This window comes from Nicotiana sylvestris, chromosome 10 (genome assembly GCF_000393655.2).
Source record: "Nicotiana sylvestris chromosome 10, ASM39365v2, whole genome shotgun sequence".
In the NCBI taxonomy this organism is placed as follows: Eukaryota; Viridiplantae; Streptophyta; class Magnoliopsida; order Solanales; family Solanaceae; genus Nicotiana; species Nicotiana sylvestris.
In genome coordinates, this window is record NC_091066.1 from 23677308 (window position 1) to 23692222 (window position 14915).

General features: G+C 41.2%; 1 long non-coding RNA gene across 2 annotated transcripts; it reads right to left on the reverse strand.

The window, feature by feature from the left end:
- Positions 1–1843: 1843 nt before the first annotated feature.
- On the reverse strand, positions 1844–12669 carry LOC104231902 (uncharacterized). 2 transcript variants are annotated; one of them, XR_011402647.1, is made up of 5 exons: positions 12579–12669; positions 11754–11815; positions 10391–10461; positions 8365–9831; positions 1844–2092 (listed from the first exon to the last, which is right to left on the reverse strand). It is a non-coding gene; the product is annotated as an uncharacterized lncRNA (long non-coding RNA). The 2 variants fall into 2 exon arrangements; XR_011402646.1 differs by lacking the exons at positions 1844–2092; positions 8365–9831 and having other exon boundaries at positions 10187–10461.
- Positions 12670–14915: the final 2246 nt, after the last annotated feature.

Sequence of the window (14915 nt, forward strand, 5' to 3'; positions counted from 1 at the left end):
ATTATTCATCCCACCTCTCAACATATCAGCCATGCCTTCCAGATGATCATGTTTAGATTTTTTATTCCTGCTAGAAGTCGGTACCTCTAAATATGCATTCGATTTACGTGCTTCTTGAGTTGATTGATATTGCTCATGTTATCCATGTTCCTCGATATTTTCCAAAGAGGCAGCATTTATGGAAATTAATTCATCTACCTCATCAATAGTTAATGAACTATCACTTGATTTTCTCAAATTATTACGAGCACCCCTTTTACCATATCTGCTCCAGTCTCAGCTTGCTTTCCAGTAGCTTTATCCCTTTCATATAGCTCAATTAGTTTATCATAATTTCTAATCGTCTTGTTTCTCTATTCAGCAGCTTTAGGCTTAGCCTACACAAAAAAAAGTACAATATAATAATGTAGAAAATAAGATAAATGTTATAAAATAATAAAAGTAGAAGAACAATATTGCAGAGAAAGAGAGAGAGAGAGGAAATTCTTATTGAATTTTGGGATGATTTACAATGGGGTAAGACCCCTCTATTTATAGGGGAAAAATGACTTAGCCACAAAGTAAAACTCTCTACAAGATAGACATTCACTCTAAATAGAATTCATAACACTCCCCCCTTGAATGTCTACTCGATAAGTAATGTGCCTCATTAAAACCTTAACTAAAATAAAACCCAATGGGAAAAAAATTCTAGAAAAGGAAAAAGAGTACATATGTTTAATAATACGCCTTTTGGTTGCCTCGTTAAAAACCTTACAAGAAAAACCCAGTGGGACAAAACCTTGTAAGGGAAAAAGAGTGCACCACGCATTAAACTCCCCCTGATGAGAGCATCATTTCACATCCTTAAGCTTTCGCATCCCGATTTTGTACACTAGCTTCTTGAAGGTTGACATTGGTAGAGATTTTGTGAACAAATCAGCCATATTATCACTTGAACGAATCTGTTGCACATTGATATCACCATTCTTTTGAAGATCATGTATGAAAAATAACTTTGGCGAAATGTGCTTTGTTCTATCTCCTTTTATGAATCCTCCCTTCAATTGAGCTATGCATGCTGCATTATCTTCATACAAAATTGTGGGCAACTTGTCACATTTCAAACCACATTTGTCTCGAATAAGATGTATTATAGACCTCAACCACACACACTCTCGACTTGCTTCATGAATAGCAATTATCTCAGCATGATTAGATGAAGTAGCCACAATTGATTGCTTAGTCGATCGCCAAGATATGGCAGTGCCTCCACAGGTAAATACATAACATGTTTGAGACCGAGCCTTGTGTGGGTTAGATAAATACCCAGCATCAACATAACCAACCAGATCGGGACTGCAATTGTTGCCATAAAATAAGCCCATATCGGTAGTCCCTTTTAGATACTGCAATATGTGTTTGATTCCATTCCAACGTCTCCTTGTAGGAGCAGAGCTATATCTTGCTAAGACATTAACTGAAAAAGTTATGTCAGGGCTTGTAGTATTAGCAAGATATATTAGTGTACCAATTGCACTAAGATATGGTACTTCAGGACCAAGTAGCTCTTCATTCTCTTCTTGAGGCCGGAATGGATCCTTATTCACATCAAGTGATCGAACAACCATCGGAGTACTTACTGGATGTGCTCCATCCATGTAAAACCGTTTCAATACTGTCACGACCCGGATTTCCCACCCTCGGGGTTGTGATGGCGCCTACTAAGAGGAGCTAGGCAAGCCAACTTAAATTACCTTCCGTTCAACACATATTCCTTTCCATAATTATCAACATGTAATAAAGGCAACATAATTAAAAATTTCAAGAGAAAGTCTTAACTTATATAAAAGCTGAATAGAAATGCAAAAAGTTTAACATAATTCTCTACCCAAGATTGGTGTCACAATGCTCACGAACTTCTAAGATTTACTAAATACAATCGTCTGAAAGAAAATTATAAACTGTTTGTTTCGGTACAAAAGATAACAAACTGAATAAAGAGAGAGAGACTCCGGGCCTGCGGACGTCAGCAAGGCTACCTCGGTGTCTCTGGACAGAAGTCAGCTCCCGATCAAATCCTACTGCTGAGGTCCAAAAGCTGCTCCTGTAACTGTTCAAAACGATGCACAGAGTGTAGCATCAGCACAACCGACCCCATGTGCTGGTAAGTGTCTGGCCTAACCCCGGCGAAGTAGTGACGAGGCTAGACAGGACCTACCAAAAACAACTTGTGCAGATATATGCAATAAAAGAAAATATACAAAATTTAAACAGCTAAGAGGGGGGGAAAGCATGCTATGGGGAGCTAACAGTTTCAAATAGAAATCCTCAATAACCGAAAGAAATAACAAAGTCAGAATGTCAACAAGTATCAAAAGTCAACAATTTGCATGGCATCACCTTTCGTGCTTTTACTCTCGTCCTTACCAAAACAATACACGGCATCACCCTTCGTGCTTTACGCTCTTCCTCACCCAAACAACAATCACAAGGCAAATAGGGTAAGGGAATCCATAACCTCGAAGTAAATCAAATAACAACAAGTAATGAAAGAAACAACATAACTCGGATATCAACAAAGAATCAGAAAGCAACAAATGCACGGCATCACCCTTCGTGCTTTTACTCTCGTCCTCACCAAAGCAATCATATAAATGAAATATGCACGACATCACCCTTCGTGCTTTTACTCTCTTTCCTCACCATATAATCAATAAAATCGGCATGGAATGGTATATCGTGCGGCACGGCATCACCCTTCGTGCTTTATATTCTTTCCTCACAATAGCAAACAATGCACGACATCACCCTTCGTGCTTTATCACTCTTCCTCACCCAAGCAACAATCACAAACAAGGGGCAGGGGAGTAGACAAATAATGATAGAAACCCCGGCAAAGGAATACAAATAAACAGCTAACTCCCGGCAAGGGAGCACAATTAAGCAGTTAAAACCCGGCAAGGGAACAATATCAATAATCTCAGCATCCCGACAAGGGAGATAGTCAACAAAGCAACAAGCATCCCGACAAGGGAGAAATTCAATAATTCTTTCTCTTTCTTTCACTTTTTACCTCTTATCTCACTTTACCACCTCAGCCAACGCTCCAAAGGGGTTCAATCATTTCATATACTTTCACGCTTTACGATATACTCGAGCCAATGCTCCAAGAATGTACAAATCATAATTCTTCCTCAAACTCTTCACACTATATGAAATTTATCAATTTAACAAGGAAGAGTTATCACAAAATCCGAATAAACACAAATAAGACTCACAGTCATGCTAGACTCCGGTGTATAGATACTCGTCACCATGCCTATACGTCGTACTCAACAATTATCACATATCAAATAGGACTCGACTCCTAATCCCTCAAGCTAAGGTTAGACCAAACACTTACCTCGCTAACAGAGAGTTTCTCCAACCTTGCAACGTCTAGAACACCAACCAAACGACCTCAATCTATGCAAATATTAATTAGCAATGTCAAATATGTTAGTTGGAATTACCTCATACTTCTCGTACAAAATTCAATAATTGGCTCACTATCTATTCAGCTAATCCTTTAATCACTCATATATGTAAAACTCATTAACTTAAAAAAGTCCCTAAGTATACTGGACCTTACGTTTTGTTAATAAACTCCTAGCTATACGTGACTTAAAAAAACATTCAAGTCTATTTACATGAATATGTAATGTAACTAATCTATCAATAAGGGAAGATTTCTAACACAATTCCATGTGCGAATCAGTTAATTCCAAAATACAATCTTAAAGTGATTTTTCATAGTAATAAGGTTTTTTTTTTCTTTTCTTTTTTTCCCTTTTTAGTATTAGTAAATTCTATTTATACTCTCAAAGACTCACAAGTATAAAATATTACCAAGATCTCTTTGTTCCAACTCTTGTCATCGTTGTAAATGAATTCAGAGAATTAACTTATTCTTTTATTATAATTACTTTCTTATCAGAAAAGGAGCTCCAATAAAATAAATAAAAACTTATACCTGATTTACTATTGAAAGGTACAATACTATACATTGTCTGTTAAAGGCATAACGTGATAGATGAAACATCAACAAAGAAGGAAAAACAAGAAATAAAAATAAATTTTAAAAAAAATTGCTGACTCTTTACATGCATAACTGAAGCATCTTCACTTAATTATTTCTTCTTAGTTTAATCCAAAATATAGTTATGGGATGAATTAAACAATATACCTGGTCAACTCCACCAAAGACCCTCTACAGCCTTTTCTTCCTACTCGCATGCGTCGGCGACTACTTGAAGCCCTTTTCTCTCTTCTGTAGGTATTTGCATATCTATTAGAACTAAAAGAACAATTTTACTTATTTACTCTACTTCAAACCTAGCAGCAACGTAAAATGGGCTTGGCCCAAATCTTTCGTGCCTATTATTCCAAAGCTATTATATTGCTCCCTAGCCTAGGTAATTATAAATTATGCCTACTAACTATTTAATTAGTATGCAATCTCACATATTATATTAAACCTGTACTGCACTCCGAACCAAAATACGGGCCCGATACCAACGAGATCAAACATTAATCAATTTCTTTAAATCCTTAGAATTTCAGTCTTACAATTTTCATCAAAAATTTCTTTCTCGAGCTAGGGACCTCGGAAGTAAATTCCGGGCATATGCCCAAGTCCCATATTTTCCTACGGACCCTCCGGGACCGTCGAATCACAGGTCCGGGTCGGTTTGCCCAAAATGTTGACCAAAGTCAAACTTATTCATTTTAACATCAAAACTTAGCATTCTTCACAAAATTTCATATTTAAGTTTTCCGGCTATACACCCGAACTACGCACACAAATCGAGGCGACTCTAAATGAGGTTTTCAAGGCCTCAAAAGCACAAAATGGATAAGAATACAGGTGATGACCCTTTGGGTCGTCACATTCTCTACCTCTAAAACAACCGTTCGTCCTCGAACGGACATAAGAAGGAAGTACCTAAGTCAGGGAAAAGGTGAGAATAACGGTCCCGCATATCGGACTCGGACTCCCAGGTCGATGCCTCAGGAGGCTGACCTCTCCACTGAACACGAACCGAAGTAAAACTCTTCGACCTCAACTGGAGAACCTGCCGGTCTAGAATAGCTACCGGCTTCTCCTCATAAGATAAGTCCTTGTCCAACTGGACAATGCTGAAATCTAACACGTGGGCTGGGTCGCCGTGATACCTCCGAAGCATGGACACATGAAAAACTGGATGCACGGCTGATAAGCTCGGCGATAATGCAAGTCTATAAGCCACCTCTCCCACTCGATCAAGAATCTCAAACGGACCAATGAACCTAGGGCTAAGCTTTCCCTTCTTCCCAAATATCATCACGCCCTTCATAGGCGACACTCGGAGTAATACCCGCTCACCTACCATGAAAGTCACATCTCGAACCTTACGATCTGCATAGCTCTTTTTCCTGGACTGAGTTGTACGAAGCCTATCCTGAATGATCCTGACCTTATCCAAGGCCTCCTGAACCAGATCCGTACCCAACAACCGAGCCTCCCCTGGATCAAACCATCCAACCGGAGTTCAACATCGCCTACCATACAAAGCCTCGTAAGGAGCCATCTGGATACTCGACTGGTAGCTGTTGTTGTAGGCGAACTCTGCTAAAGGCAAAAACTGATCCCACGAACCTCCAAAGTCAATAACACAAGCTCAGAGCATATCCTCCAATATCTGAATAGTCTGCTCGGACTGCCCGTCCGTCTGAGGATGAAATGTTGTGCTCAACTCAACCTGGGTGCCTAACTCTCGCTGAACTGCTTTCCAGAAACGTGAGGTAAACTGCATACCTCGGTCCGAAATGATAGATACCGGCACTCCATGAAGGCGAACAATCTCCCGGGTGTAGATCTCAGCTAACCTCTCGGATGAATAGGAGACTGCCACAGGAATGAAATATGTTGACTTGGTCAGCCTATCAATAATGACCCAAACTGCGTCGAACTTCCTCCGAGTCCGCGGGAGCCCAACATCGAAGTCCATAGTGATCGGCTCCCACTTCCACTCGGGAAGCTCAATCCTCTGAATTAAACCACCAGGCCGCTGGTGCTCATACTTAACCTGCTGACAATTCAAACACCGAGCCACATAGGCAACGATATCCTTCTTCATTCTACGCCATCAATAATGCTGCCGCAAATCCTGATACATCTTCACGATGCCCGGATGAATAGAGTACCGAGAGCTATGGGCCTCCTCTAAAATCAACTCCTGAAGCCCATCCACATTAGGCACACAAACTCGACCCTGAAATCTCAAAACTCCATCCTTACCTAAGGTAACCTGCTTGGCACCTCCACGTTGCACCGTGTCTCTAAGGACACACAAATGGGGATCATCAAACTGCCGATCACGGATACGCTCCCATAACGAAGAACGAACGATCGTGCAAGCTAATACTCTACTAGGCTCAGAAATATCCAACCTCACAAACTGATTGGCCAAAGCCTGAACGTCCAAAGCAAGCGGTCTCTCACCGACTGGAATATAAGCAAGACTACCCATACTGGCTGACTTCCTACTCAAGGCATCGGCCACCATATTGGCCTTTCCCGGGTGATATAGGATAGTGATGTCATAATCTTTCAACAACTCCAACCACCTCCTCTGCCTCAAATTCAACTCCTTTTGCTTGAACAAATACTGAAGACTCTTATGATCCGTGAACACCTCACACACCACGCCATATAGATAGTGCCTCCAAATATTCAATGCGTGAACAATAGCTGCCAACTCCAGATCATGCACTGGATAGTTCTTCTCATGAACCTTCAACTGTCTCGAAGCATATGTAATGACCTTGCCATCCTACATCAACACTGCACCAAGTCCAATACGGGATGCATCACAATAGACTGTATAAGGCCCTGAACCTGTGGGCAAAACCAATACCGGTGCCGTAGTCAGAGCTGTCTTGAGCTTCTGAAAGCTCGCCTCACAATCATTCGATCATCTGAACTGGGCACCCTTCTGGGTCAACCTGGTCATTAGGGCTACAATAAATGAGAACCCCTCCACGAACCGACAATAGTAGCCTGCCAACCCCAAGAAACTCCGAATCTCTATGGCTGATGTTGGTTTAGGCCAGTTCTTGACTGCCTCAATCTTCTTTGGATCAACCTGAATACCCTCTGCTGATACGACATGACCCATAAATGCAACTGAGCTCAGCCAGAACTCGCACTTCGAGAACTTAGCATATAACTGACTATCCCTCAAGGTCTGAAGAACCACTCTAAGATGCTGCTCGTGCTCCTCCTGGCTGCGGGAATATATCAAAATATCATCAATGAAGACTATCACGAACGAGTCCAAATAAGGCCTGAACACTCGGTTCATCAAATCCATAAAGGATGTTGGGGCATTGGTCAACCCAAATGACATAACCAAGAACTCATAATGCCCGTACCGAGTGCGGAATGCTGTCTTAGGGACATCGGATGCCCTAATCCTCAACTGATGGTAGCCAGATCTCAAGTCAATCTTTGAGAATACCTTGGCACCCTGAAGCTGATTGAACAAATCATCAATCCTCGACAGTGGATACTTATTCTTAATTGTAACCTTGTTTAATTGCCGGTAATCAATGCACATTCTCATCGAACCATCCTTTTTCTTTACAAACAAAACCGGCACACCCCAAGGCGATACGCTGGGTCTAATGAAACCCTTCTCAAGCAAGTCTTGCAACTGCTCCTTCAACTCTTTCAACTCTGGCGGGGCCATGCGATATGGCAGAATAGAAATGGGCTGAGTGCCCGGAGCTAAATCGATGTAAAAATCAATATCCCTATCGGGTGGCATCCCCGGCAGTTCTGATGGGAAAACCTCAGGAAACTCACAAACCACGGGCACAGAATAAATAGAGGGAATCTCAGCACTGAAATCATGAACATAAGCCAAGTAGGCCAAACACCCCTCTCGACCATACGCCGAGCCTTCACATACGAAATAACACTGTGGGCAGAATGACCAAGAGTCCCTCTCCACTCTAAACGGGGCAAATCCGGCAAGGCTAAAGTCACAGTCTTGGCATGACAGTCCAAGATAGCGTGGTAAGGTGATAACCAGTCTATCCCCAATATAACATCGAAGTCGACCATGTCTAGAAGCAACAAATCCACACGAGTCTCAAGACCCTCAATCACAACTACACAAGAGCGATGGACTCGATCTACCACAATAGAATCACCTACCAGTGTAGACACATAAACAGGAATACTCAACGAATCACTAGGCATGACCAGATGCGGTGCAAAATAAGATGACACATACGAGTATGTAGACCCTAGAACAAATAACACTGAAGCATCTCTATCACAAACCAGAATAGTACCTGTAATGACTGCATCTGAAGACTCAGCCTCGGGCCTAGCTGGAAGGGCATAACATCGGGGTTGGGCCCTACTACCCTGAACCACATCTCTGGGACGGCCTGCTGCTGGCTGGCCTCCACTCCTGGCGGCCTGAGCTCCACCTCTAGCACCTCTACCCCCACCTCTAACTTGCTGGGCGGGTTGTGGAACACCTGGTGCCTGTATCATAGCACGAGAACCTTGATGCTGAGAGCTACCCGGTGCTCGAGGGCAAAACCTGGCAATGTGACCCATATCACCACAAGTGTAACAAGCCCTCGGCTGCTGAGACTGCTGGCCCTGTCGACCTGAATGACCACCTCGGAAACTCTGAAGTGGCGGTGCACTGATGGGAGCTGGTAGTACGCTATAGGGCTGCTGATCCGAATAATGCGTCTGAGAGCCATGACCACCTGAAGTACCATGTGATACCTAGAGAGCTTACTGAAAGGGCCTAGGAGGATGACCTCTACCATATGAATCTCTACCTCCAGACGAGGTGCCACTGAATCTGCCTGAATGACGGGGTCTCTTGTCTGACCCATGACCACCCCCTGTGACAGAACCATCTCAACTCTACGGGCCACATTGGCCGCCTCCTGAAAGGTGATCTCACTCCCGGCCTCCTTGGCCATCTGAAGATGAATCGGCTGAATAAGACCATCAATAAACCTCCTCACCCTCTCTCTCTGTCGGTGGGAAGTATGACAAGAGCAGGGCGAGCTAGATCGATGAACCTGGTCTCATACTGGGTAATAGTCATGGAACCCTGTTGGAGGCGCTCAAACTGCCTCCGATAGGCCTCTCTCTGAGTAATGGGGAGAAACTTCTCTAGAAACAACACTGTAAATTGCTCCCAAGTCAAAGATGGTGATCCGACTGGTCTCGCTAAACAATAATCCCTCCACCAAGTCTTGGCGGATCCAGACAAGTGAAATGTAGCAAAATCAACCTCATTGGTCTCAACAATACCCATGTTCCTGAGAACCTCGTGACAACTATCCAGATAATCCTGGGGATCCTCAGTAGATGCACCGCTAAAATTAGAAGTGAAGAGCTTGGTGAACCTATCCAGTCTCCACAAAGCATCGCCGGACATAGCCGCTCCATCGCCGGTCTAAGCTATGGCACCCGGCTGAACTACTCCGACTGGCTGAACTGCTGGAGTCTGGATCTGGGGAGCTACCTGCTCCGGAGTACGTGTAGTAGGAGTCTGAGCCCCTCCTCCAGCATGAGAAGTGGCTGGTGCTACTGGAAGTAAACCCGCTCGGGTGACACTCTCCATGAGGCCCACCAATCGGACCAGAGCGTCCTGAAGAACTGGGGTAGCGATAAACCCCTCTGGGACCTGAGCTGGGCCTACCGGAACTGCTGGGGCCGGAACCTCCTCCTCAAAATCAACCCGAGGCTCCGCCACTGGTAGATGAGGAAGCACGTGTTCTCGCCATCTGCAAAAGAACAGAGTAAAATTCAATCAGTATTGGGGAAACAGAACCACACGACAAGAAAGAACAAATGTGAAGTTTTCCTAACTCGGTAGCCTCTGCGGGATAAATACAGACGTCTCCGTACCGATCCCTCAGACTCTACTGAGCTTGTCCGTGAGTTGTGAGACCTATGTAACCTAGAGCTCTGATACCAACTTGTCACGACCCAGATTTCCCACCCTCGGGGTTGTGATGGCGCCTACTAATAGGAGCTAGGCAAGCCAACTTAAATTACCTTCCGTTCAACACATATTCCTTTCCATAATTATCAACATGTAATAAAGGCAACATAATTAAAAATTTCAAGCGGAAGTCTTAACTTATATAAAAGCTAAATAGAAATGCGGAAAGTTTAACATAATTCTCTACCCAAGATTGGTGTCACAATGCTCACAAACTTCTAAGATTTACTAAATACAATCGTCTGAAAGAAAATTATAAACTATTTGTTTCGGTACAAAAGATAACAAACTGAATAAAGAGAGAGAGACTCCGGGCCTACGGACATCAGCAAGGCTACCTTGGTGTCTCTGGACTGAAGTCAGCTCCCGATCAAATCCTACTGCTGAGGTCCAAAAGCTGCTCCTGGATCTGTGCAAAAAGATGCACAGAGTGTAGCATCAGCACAACCGACCCCATGTGCTGGTAAGTGTCTGGCCTAACCCCAGCGAAGTAGTGACGAGGCTAGACAGGACCTACCAAAAACATCCTGTGCAGATATATGCAATAAAAGGAAATATACAGAATTTAAACAGCTAAGAGGGGGGAACGCATGCTATGGGGAGCTAACAGTTTCAAATAGAAATTCTCAATAACAGAAAGAAATAACAAAGCCAGAATGTCAACAAGTATCAAAAGTCAACAATTTGCACGGCATCACCCTTCGTGCTTTTACTCTCATCCTCACTAAAACAATACACGGCAGCACCCTTCGTGCTTTACGTTCTTCCTCACCCAAACAACAATCACAAGGTAAATAGGGTAAGGGAATCTATAACCTCGAAGTAAATCAAATAACAACAAGTAATGAAAGAAACAACATAACTCGGATATCAACAAAGAATCAGAAAGCAACAAATGCACGGCATCACCCTTCGTGCTTTTACTCTCGTCCTCACCAAAGCAATCATATAAATGAAATATGAACGGCATCACCCTTCGTACTTTTACTCTCTTTCCTCACCATATAATCAATAAATACGGCACGGAATGGTACATCGTGCGGCATGATATCACCCTTCGTGCTTTACACTCTTTCCTCACAATAGCAAACAATGCACGGCATCACACTTCGTTCTTTATCACTCTTCCTCACAAAAGCAACAATCACAAACAAGGGGCAGGGGAGTAGACAAATAATGACAGAAACCCCGGTAAGGGAATACAAATAAACAGCTAACTCCCGGCAAGGGAGCACAATTAAGCAGTTAAAACCCGGCAAGGGAACAATATCAATAATCTCAGCATCCCGACAAGGGAGATAGTCAACAAAGCAACAAGCATAACGGCAAGGGAGAAATTCAATAATTCTTTCTCTTTCTTTCACTTTTTACCTCTTATCTCACTTTACCACCTGAGCCAACTCTCCAAAGGGGTTCAATCATTTCATATACTTTCACGCTTTACGATATACTCGAGCCAATGCTCCAAGAATGTACAAATCATAATTCTTCCTCAAACTCTTCACACTATATGAAATTTATCAATTTAACAAGGAAGAGGTATCACAAAATCCGAATAAACACAAATAAGACTCACGGTCATGCTAGACTCCGGTGTATAGATACTCGTCACCATGCCTATACACCGTACTCAACAATTAGCAAATAGCAAACAACACTCGACTCCTAATCCCTCAAGCTAAGATTAGACCAAACACTTACCTCGCTAACAGAGAGTTTCTCCAACCTTGCAACGTCTAGAACACCAACCAAACGACCTCAATCTATGCAAATATTAATTAGCAATGTCAAATATGTTAGTTGGAATTACCTCATACTTCTCATACAAAATTCAATAATTGGCTCACTATCTATTCAGCTAATCCTTTAATCACTCATATATGTAAAACTCATTAACTTAAAAAGGTCCCTAAGTATACTGGACCTTACGTTTTGTTAATAAACTCCTAGCTATATGTGACTTAAAAAAACATTCAAGTCTATTTACATGAATATGTAATGTAACTAATCTATCAATAAGGGAAGATTTCTAACATAATTCCATGTGCAAATCAGTTAATTCCAAAATACAATCTTAAAGAGCTTTTTCATAGTAATAAGGTTTTCTTTTCTTTTCTTTTCTTTTTCCCTTTTTAGTATTAGTAAATTCTATTTATACTCCCAAAGACTCACAAGTATAAAATATTACCAAGATCACTTTGTTCCAACTCTTGTCATCGTTGTAAATGAATTCAGAGAATTAACTTATTCTTTTATTATAATTACTTTCTTATCAGAAAAGGAGCTCCAATAAAATAAATAAAAACTTATACCTGATTTGCTATTGAAAGGTACAATACTATACATTGTCTGTTAAAGGCATAACGTGATAGATGAAACATCAACAAAGAAAGAAAAACAAGAAATAAAAATTAATTTAAAAAAAAAATTGCTGACTCTTTACATGCATAACTGAAGTATCTTCACTTAATTATTTCTCCTTAGTTTAATCCAAAATATAGTTATGGGATGAATTTAACAATATACCTGGTCAACTCCACCAAAGACCCTCTACAGCCTTTTCTTCCTACTCGCATGCGTCGGCGACTACTTGAAGCCCTTTTCTCTCTTCTTTAGGTATTTGCGTATCTATTAGAACTAAAAGAACAATTTTACTTATTTACTCTACTTCAAACCTAGCAGCAACGTAAAATGGGCTTGGCCCAAATCTTTCGTGCCTATTATTCCAAAGCTATTATATTGCTCCCTAGCCTAGCTAATTATAAATTATGCCTACTAACTATTTAATTAGTATGCAATCACACATATTATATTAAACATGTACCGGGCTCCGGAAACAAAATACGGGTCCGATACCAACGAGATCAAACATTAATCAATTTCTTTATATCCTTAGAATTTCAGTCTTACAATTTTCATCAAAAATTTCTTTCTCGATCTAGGTACCTCGGAAGTAAATTCCGGGCATATGCCCAAGTCACATATTTTTCTACGGACCCTCCGGGACCGTCGAATCACGGGTCCGAGTCCGTTTGCCCAAAATGTTGACCAAAGTCAAACTTATTCATTTTAGCATCAAAACTTAGCATTCTTCACAAAATTTCATATTTAAGTTTTCCGACTACACACCCGGACTACGTACGCAAATCGAGGCGACTCTAAATGAGGTTTTCAAGGCCTCGAAAGCACAAATACCTTTTCTATGTAGGCAGATTGATGAACAAAAATTCCGTTTGCCAAATGTTCAATTTGCAAACCAAGATACAATTTTGTCTTTCCGAGATCTTTCATCTCGAATTCCTTCTTTAAATAATCAATTGCCTTTTGGAGTTCTATAGGAGTTCCAATAAGGTTTATGTCATCAACATATACGGCAAGTACAACAAATTCTGATGTTGTTTTCTTTATAAAAATACATGGGCAAATGGAATCATTTATATACCCTTCCTTTAATAAATACTCACTAAGACGATTATACCACATTCGTCCTGATTGCTTTAGACCATACAAAGATCTTTGCAATTTGATTGAAAACATTTTCCGGGACTTTGAATTATGTGCTTTTGGCATTTTAAATCCATCGGGAATTTTCATGTATATCTCATTATCAAGTGAGCCATAAAGGTAGGTGGTAACCACATCCATTAAATGCATGTCAAGCTTTTCATGGACAACAAAACTAATGAGATAACGGAAAGTTATAGCATCAATAACGGGTGAATATGTCTCTTCTTAATCGACACCAGGCCTTTGTGAAAATCCTTGTGCAACAAGGCATGCCTTATATCTTTGTACCTCGTTTTTCTCATTTCTTTTGCGTACAAAGACCCATTTATAGCCAACAGGCTTAACACCATTAGGTGTTTGGACTACAGGCCCAAAAACTTCACGTTTTGCAAGTGAATTCAACTATAATTGGATTGCTTCTTGCCATTTTGGCCAATCAAGTCTTTGTCGACATTCTCCAACAGATTGAGGTTCAAGATCCTCACTTTCTTGCATAATGCTAGATGCAACATTATATGCAAAGACATAATCCACCACTATATCCACTCGATTCAACTTTGTCTCAATATCGATTGGATTTATTGATAGTTCCTTATTTTCTTGAGCCTCGGGCTTAGTGGATTCCTCATGAATCTCAGAATTTATTAAATCGTGGATTTCTTCATGAGGTTCTTTCGTAGTGTCATTTTGATCATTTGTTTTCCTTTTTCTAGGATTTCGATTTTGGAACCTAACGGTCTGCCATGTTTTAGGCGTGCTCTTGACTCATTAGCTATGACACTAGAAGATTGTCCAATAGGTACATCAATATGGATTGGAACATTCTCTGCAGGGATATGTGATTTTGTTATCCTTTTCAAATCCGTAAATGCGTCTGGCATTTGATTTGCGATTCTTTGCAAATGGATAATCTTTTGCACCTCTTTTTCACAAATAGAGGCACGTGGATCAAGATGAGATAATGATGGAGTTTTCCACAAAATTTCCCGTTTGGTTTCACCAACTTCTCTCCCTAATTTTGGGAAAAGTGTCTCATCGAATCGACAGTCTACAAATCGTGCAATAAACAAATCCCCCGTCAATGTTTCTATGTAGGGAATGATGGAGGGCAATTCAAACCCAACATATATTCCTAATCTTCTTTGCGGACCCATTTTGGTGCGATATGGCGGTGCTATAGGCACATATACTACTCATCCAAAAATTCTTAAATGGGATATATTAGGTTCATGACCCAAAACTAGTTGCAATGGGGAATATTTATGATAATTTGTCGGTTTGAGACGAACTAGCATTGCTGCATGCAAAATGGCATGACCCCAAACGGAAGTGGGAATCCTCGTTTTCATGAGTAAC